This window comes from Cyanistes caeruleus, chromosome 13, assembly GCF_971803275.1.
Source record: "Cyanistes caeruleus chromosome 13, bCyaCae1.hap1.1, whole genome shotgun sequence".
Classification (NCBI taxonomy): Eukaryota; Metazoa; Chordata; class Aves; order Passeriformes; family Paridae; genus Cyanistes; species Cyanistes caeruleus.
Window position 1 is genome coordinate 6,334,531 of NC_141713.1, and position 7,159 is coordinate 6,341,689.

Sequence of the window (7,159 nt, forward strand, 5' to 3'; positions counted from 1 at the left end):
CTGCAGTCAGGAAGGACAGCATCTGCCAGCTGATACCATGTTTATTGTTTTCCCTTGAAAGAGTCCATTATTGTAGTCCTGTAGCAGGTTCACTCACAGACAAACAGAAGCTTTACTTAAAAGAGGCAGGATCTTTTGTGCTGGAGAAGTAGAGACAGCTGGGCACTGGCATATTTTTGTCATCTCATGATTTTTTTTCTTGCTGTTATATATTCACTGATAGAATAGGAAAATATAATTATGTGGAATTTGAATAAAATAAATGAGATAGTGGCAATAATTTTAAAAAGATCCTTGAAAAAGCCCAGCATTTGCAGCACAGAGGTATTTAATAATCATTTGAGTAAAAACTCCACTTGTCCAAACATGAATTCACAGTTGAAACAAGCCCATGGAAATGGATGAAATTGAGAGCAATCACCACACTTACATCTGGCTTGAATTTGTTACTTTGAAATAGAAGTGTAAGGCAGGAGCACACATTTGAATACAAGAACAGCAGCAGTGATGGGGACACCCAGACCAAAGAGCAAAATGGGAAAGGTTTTTTATGTTGGTAATTCTTTCCTTTCTTATGACAATGTCTCACTTTCCTCCAAAAAATGGAACCTGCCCCTGTAACAGACTTCAAAGACCCTACAAGAGTGAACACAAAGCATCATTCCAAGGGCTTAGGAGTCCATTTACCTGTGCATGGCTGTCACAGCAATGGAGGACAGGACTTGTGTGTCCACTGGCAAGTGAAGGATCAGCTCCTCACCCCTCTCTGACTCCCCTCCAGGTGGGTCCTGCAGCCTGCATGGGATGTGCAGTAAGGAGGGTGAAGATGAGCACCTTTCACATGGCTGCTGCATCTCACAAGGTGTGAGACAGGGCTGGCAAGATGTGGATGCAAGCTCAGTACCATCCCTCTTTCAGTTTTCAAGAGAAGAAACCCAGGAGCGAAGAAAAGCAGAGCCATCTTCCTCATCAACATTGCCCATACTAATGAGAATGTTTAGCTTGCAAAGCTTGACTGCAGCTGCAGTAACACAGAGAGAGAAAAAGCCCAGCAAGCTGCAGGGAAGGTGCTCCAGCCCAGGCTCCAGGGGAATACCTCTCCATTCGTAATCACTGAGCACTGAAGGGGGAAATCAGAAACAGAACCCATTCTGCTTCAGTCATCTATGCTCAACTCCCTGATACAATGGCTACCCAGGTTCTCTTTAACTTCTTTTCATCTGAACTCCACCAATCTCCAGACAGGCATGGAAATCCCAGGCAGGCTGCAGCTGCTTGTGGGAGCAGTTTTGTGAGGCCTCCACTCCCTAGGACTGTCCCCTTCAATAGCAGGTGATGGCTTTTTCTGCTTTGCAAATCAAAACACCTTTCTAGCAAAGGAAAAAATAAAGCAATAAGAAGGTAAATTAACCTCCTGCAGGAAAAAATCTGTGTTCCTGGGCCTGAACATCTGCCTTGGATGCTTTGTGAAGCAGCCAAGTATTATGAGCATAATCAGCCTCAGAAGTTTTGCAGGGTGAAGCTGCTTGACTTGAACTTGAATCCTCCATGAAGCTCTCAAAGCTCACATTAGAACCCTTTCTGAACTGGTTTCTTCACATCTTACTTCCCAATCACCAGGACTTCCCATTTGTCTTTTAGCAAGGGCTCAGTTCAGTGCCCACCTGACCCCATTTCCCTCCCAGGACTGTGGCCTCCCACCTGAGGCACCCACAGACATCCCACATCACATCTTGGCCACCTGTTAAAGCCCCTTTGAAACGAGGATTCGGGGCACCTAGAGCTCCCTTCTCTGCAAATCCACCTCACCTCTAGGCTGCCTGCTGCTAAATTGCATCTCTGCAGATTTTCCCATCACCTATAATAACTGTTCTTCATAAGAAAGGAATCCAGGATAAATATAAACTAAAAAGAATCACTTCAATACAAAATGCAGCACAGCCCTCCCCTCATTTCTACTCAACCAATCCATCACAAAAACCCTTGGGACAATAGGATGTTCTTTGCAGCCTGATGCTGTGGAACAGGTAACAAAGTTCACAGTAATGATGTGATTGACGTCAGTTATCTTGGAGAGAATACCCATTTAAAGGTTTTTTTTTTCAACCCCTGGTTCAGCACAAAAACAAGTCATCTCTAATTGCAGTTATGCCTGTAACAAGCTCGGAGAAGTGTATAAAATCTCACTGTTCTGCCATGTGAAGATGATTTATCTCACGAGGCCTGAAAAGTACGGTAACAAAGATAATAACCAAACTCAGGCAGAGGAGAAGACAGGACTGTTTTGAGGAAGTTTAACTCATTGGAAACAAAGAGAAAGTAAACTACTCCATTATGCTTCCTCTTTCCAGATGTGGAAGTAAAAAACCATCCCGCTTTCTGGAGCTCTGCATGTCACAAATGAAGCTTCTTAGGCACTGTTACTCAGCTGGAGGTTAAGAACAACTCAACAGCTGTTCAGGATTTTAAGCATCCTTCATTCCTGCTGGAGTTAACATCATGCTGATAAGCACCAAGAAAGTTTGAAAGCTTATGCAAAACTTGCCCAAGTAAACTATCTAAACTCCTTTGATCTGCAAGCCACAGCAGGAAAATCTCAGCGAAATCAGTTTTTCTTATATTCCAGCACTCGTGCTTCTGGCTGGAATTAGAAAAACGCACATGAGCAGAGCTTTTTCTAAGCTCAAAACATGGTACTTGTCAGAATAAGTGCCACCTTAGGCCACCCTCTTGTGGCCAGGGAAAATTTTGCAGCCTCCTTGTTCTGCTTTTCCCTCTCCATCAAACCCATGGCCCCGCTGCCCCAGCTTTGGGGGTGACTGAACCCACACTTTGAGTCCCCTCGTGGGTTCCACCCGGCTGCAAAAGGAGGCTCCCGAGAAGATGCATCAATTCCAGCAAGGAGCTGTATATTAATAATGCCCATGCTTGGGACATCAGATTTCCTGGGGGAAGGTGAGTGGTAAATATTGGGAGCAAGGAGGATCTGTGCTTCTCTCCAAGCACATCCCTGACCCTGATCCTCACCACACTAACCCTGATAGCTCCAGAGAAGCCAGCCTGCTCCTGCCTTGGCTGCTGCTCACTTGTGAGTCACCTGCTCCAGCCCAGGATATTCCAGGATTCCCAGCACACATTCCAGCTGGCAGCAGGGCTCCAGGCTGAGTGAGCAGAGCTGCTCCTCTGCAGGCTCCTCAGCACTGCAGGGTGTGCAGCCCCTGAGTCAGAGTCAGCTCAGTGAGCTGAGCTGACATGAGGAGGAAGAAAAAAATGAAAGGAGTCTTCCAGGGGATCAGTTTCTTGATCTAATTTGCACTGAGTGAATGAAGGAGAAGCAGGGGGAGGGTGATGCTGAGAGCTGGTAGGGCTGCACTTTTGATGGCTGCTCTTTTCTGTAGCAGGGTCCTGGTTAGATGCAGCATCAATTCACATCCTAAACCTCTGCCAATGTCTCTTTTCATGTCTGGATAGCACACCCAATGCATACCCACACTGTCACCACATCATAAATATGTGCCTTTAGCCAAAGGCCAAAGAAAATTAGAATTTAGGATAAACAGCCCTTATTTCTATTTAAACCTGTTTATGTACTTTTGTAGAGCAATAGCAGCACTTCAACCCTCTGCACAAAATACTTATTAATAGCAACAAAACCAAGTGAATAAGACAGGAGAAACAAGCAGGGTATTTTATTGCATCAAATCCTCCTTTTGCATCATTCATATTTATACAGGCCAGAGACTGATTTTCTTGGTCTGCCAAGCATGGCTGATAGATACACTGCAAACACAGAACAGACCCTTGCTCATAGCCAGGTTTCTCTGTCTCACAAGAGTGCTTTTGTTTTATCTCTCCCCACACCTTTGCAGTAAGACAAAGGATTACAGCTCAGATGAGTGGGCAATTATTAAAGGAAGGAGAACCAAATAAGCAGTCAGGCCAATCTGAGAGAAGGATGTAGGCAGAGCTAAGGCATAGAGACATCTCTGCTGGATATAGGCACTAGGGACCAGGTAAAGCATTTAGGCACTAGCAGCCACTGGAATGGGGAATTAATGCCCAACTCCCTTTGAAAAATATTAAACCTTTGCCAAAATAAAGGAGGAGAGAAAGGATTTTTGTGCTGGTGGTAAAAAGGTGATGTTGCTTGATTCAAAGCAGTACCTTTTTGCTCCCTGGTTCTCTTTGCACCTAAGGGCACCTCTGGACCATGGCCTTGGAAGTGGCCAGAACGGCGTAAGAGCCATGTCAGGAGTCACATCAATGTGGTGGTGCATGCAGCTGGGACCTCCTCTAGCCCACCCAGCAGCAAGGTCTGAACTTTCATCTAAATTCATGCTGCCTCTTCCTCAGTTTGCAGTTACCCACCCAGCTGAGATGCTTTCCCAGAAAGCCTTAAAATAATGGAGTTTTTTTCCCCAAGAAGCAGTAATCTTACCTTCTTTCCACCTTTTACTGCATATCCTTGTGTGCTCAAGGCACACACAGATTTTAAATACTTAGTCTTTAGGAGTCTGAGCAGCAAAAAGCAAACCCCTCTTCAGAGATGTGTAACTAAAGATGCTCTCAGTCTCATTTTGCTCTGTGTTTGATTTAAGCCCCTCACCAGACAACACAAAGGGAGCTGCCTGGTGCTGCAGAGATGGATAGATCTGTTTGTACAAGACTTGGACAATTGCTCAGATAAAATCTTTGTCAATACTCTCTATTGTCACATCCCCATTGCATGCACAATCCCCTCTCGCTGGTTCATCTTTGCTTTTGCTATTATATCTGGTGTAAGGATAGAGCAGCATCTGCTTCTAAAGAGCCTACTGCCACAAATTTACACTGCCAAAACCTCATTCTCAGAGGGAGGGAGAGAAAAAAACTAAGAAAAAATAAATAAAATAAAAAAAAATAATCTGATGATTTACACCTCCTCAGTGTTCTCTCAAGAGCCCCCAACCTCAGTGGAAATTGCAGACATGGAACAGAACTCTTGGCTCTCATGTCAGGAGTCCAAGCACACCAAATGATAACTTTGAGGGCAGCATGTCTTCAGAGGAACAGATGCAGGATTTTCCTGGTCCAGGGGCAGCAGAGCTGTTGTACAGCAGGCTAACAGGGAACAGAACAGAAGTAAACCTGTGTCACTCCATTCCTCCTCTAGACTTCATCACTCAGGATGGGAAATGGGGTCACTTTTCCTGATGTGAAACACAGCTGATTATTCTGGCACTGTTATGTGTCAGCTCCACATTTAGGGCAAGCAAAGCACAGGATCTGCTCTCTGCTCTGCAAGGATCACTCATCTCTTTGAGGGCTGAAGTCTCCGTCTTGGGGAGCCAGCAAATTTCCAAGGGGATAATAGGAAGCAGCCACCCAGCAGAGAGCTTGCTCAAGCCTAGATTTAGCAGGGAAATATATTTCCTATCTGCTCCATCTCAAGTGCCCAGAAAGCAGATAGCATATCAGTTACCAACCAGCCCCAGGAGAATCCTGCCTTCCTGTCTCTGTCCTCAGGGAAGTGCAATTCCTTAGGAGGAAAGAAATATTGATGCTCAAGAGCTCCAGCATAAGAATAACTTGGTCAAAGGTCTCTGCTTTTCCCTCAAGTTAGTTATTTCCCATTACTCTGATTTATCCCTTTTGCCAAACCTTACATTCTCATTTTTTTTTAAATTATTCCTGACAAGTCAAAAGAGCTAGCAGGGCTTCCATAAAGAAACATAAAAGATCTTTCTCACACTGAAGAAAACAGTTCAGAAGGCCAGCAGGCTTTGGTGCTGGGAAGGCAGGGAGGGGAAAGAGGCATTTCTGCATTGTCTTGTAGCATCAGGCACACCCTATGGACATGAGACCTGATCCCAGCTCTTCAGAGCAATATGATAGATGGGGAGATGATAAAAACATGGCCCTGGCACCAGGTCATAGCTCATTCCTACTCATAGGATGGAAAAGAAAGCAGTGACAGTAAAAACAGCTTCACAAAAAATCTGGCCTGATAGCATGACAGTTCAGAGTGGCACAGAAATCCCCTTCCTAAGGCTCTCCAGCTGAAAAATATCCATTCTCTGGAGCTCTTTGGTCTCATTTGCCAGGGTCAAGCTGCACCCAGCAGCTTCAGGAGGGTCTGAGCACAGCACTCAGTCTGTCCTGGGCTTGTTAACACAGGCAGACAGCACACACAGATCAATAGCCAGGGTCTGAAGTTTCACAGCAGGTCATCATTTGATCTGGTAATAAATCTTCTATGGTTTATTACTGGGGACAACAGAAGTAGAAGGAAAACATAGTTTTCAGCCTAGCCGTGACAAATGGGTTATAGGGAAGGAATGTCCAGAGTGGTGGTCTGAGTTATTTCATTAGGAAACATATTAAACACTGATATTGTTCTCTGCAGGTGAGACCCTGTCGAATGAAAATGTCAAAACACAGCAAAATGAGTTCAAGAAATAAAACAGCCCCAAAATAAGGAAAAAGATCCTCAGCTGGCATTGTTAGGACACTCTGGGACTGGCACCATCCCTGTTCCCTTTTGAGTTGTGGGGAGGAGAAGTAAGCTGTCCAACCCTCTAACCTTGCAGCTCCAGTGGAATGAAAGGGTTTTTAGCCACTCCATTCCCCATGCTGCTCCTGCAACACCTTTACTTGCATTAAATTGGAGCCACAGCTGTGTGCTATGCAGGCACTGTTATCCTGAGCTGAGAAGAGCCCTTCTTTTCCTCTTTTAGCCTTTCCTCAGTGCAGATTAAGGCACAGAGCCATATAGGGAGCAGTAGTTCCCCCACTGATACCAAGAGGAAGAAAGGTACCACTTGTTGGAAAATCTCCCTAAAATAAACAGGAGCTACTCACCAAAGTTGTAATCCAGCAGTCCTCTGCTCTCCCTGCTCCTACAAACCCCTCTCTGCTAATGCTTCACTGATCACAGCTCTTAGAAGTGCTTACAGGTGCCCTTAAAAGCAGTGTGGTGTGAGCTGGTGTCCCTTCACCTCACACAAAAAAACCCTCAAACAAACAATAAAAAAACTAACCAAAACAAAAAACCCCTCTAAAAACCAAACAACACCTCCCCACCCCAAACCCCCACAAAAAAACACCCAAAAAAACAAGAAACAAAAAAAATTCTGGATATGATTCTGTACTTTTATTTGGTTCTCAGCTACAAAATGCC

General features: G+C 44.8%; 1 long non-coding RNA gene across 1 annotated transcript; it reads right to left on the reverse strand.

The window, feature by feature from the left end:
* Window positions 1–3,662: 3,662 nt before the first annotated feature.
* On the reverse strand, window positions 3,663–6,919 carry LOC147650670 (uncharacterized). Its single transcript, XR_015275783.1, has 3 exons — window positions 6,841–6,919; window positions 5,291–5,386; window positions 3,663–5,100 (listed from the first exon to the last, which is right to left on the reverse strand). It is a non-coding gene; the product is annotated as an uncharacterized LOC147650670 (long non-coding RNA).
* Between the last annotated feature and the right edge of the window lie 240 nt (window positions 6,920–7,159).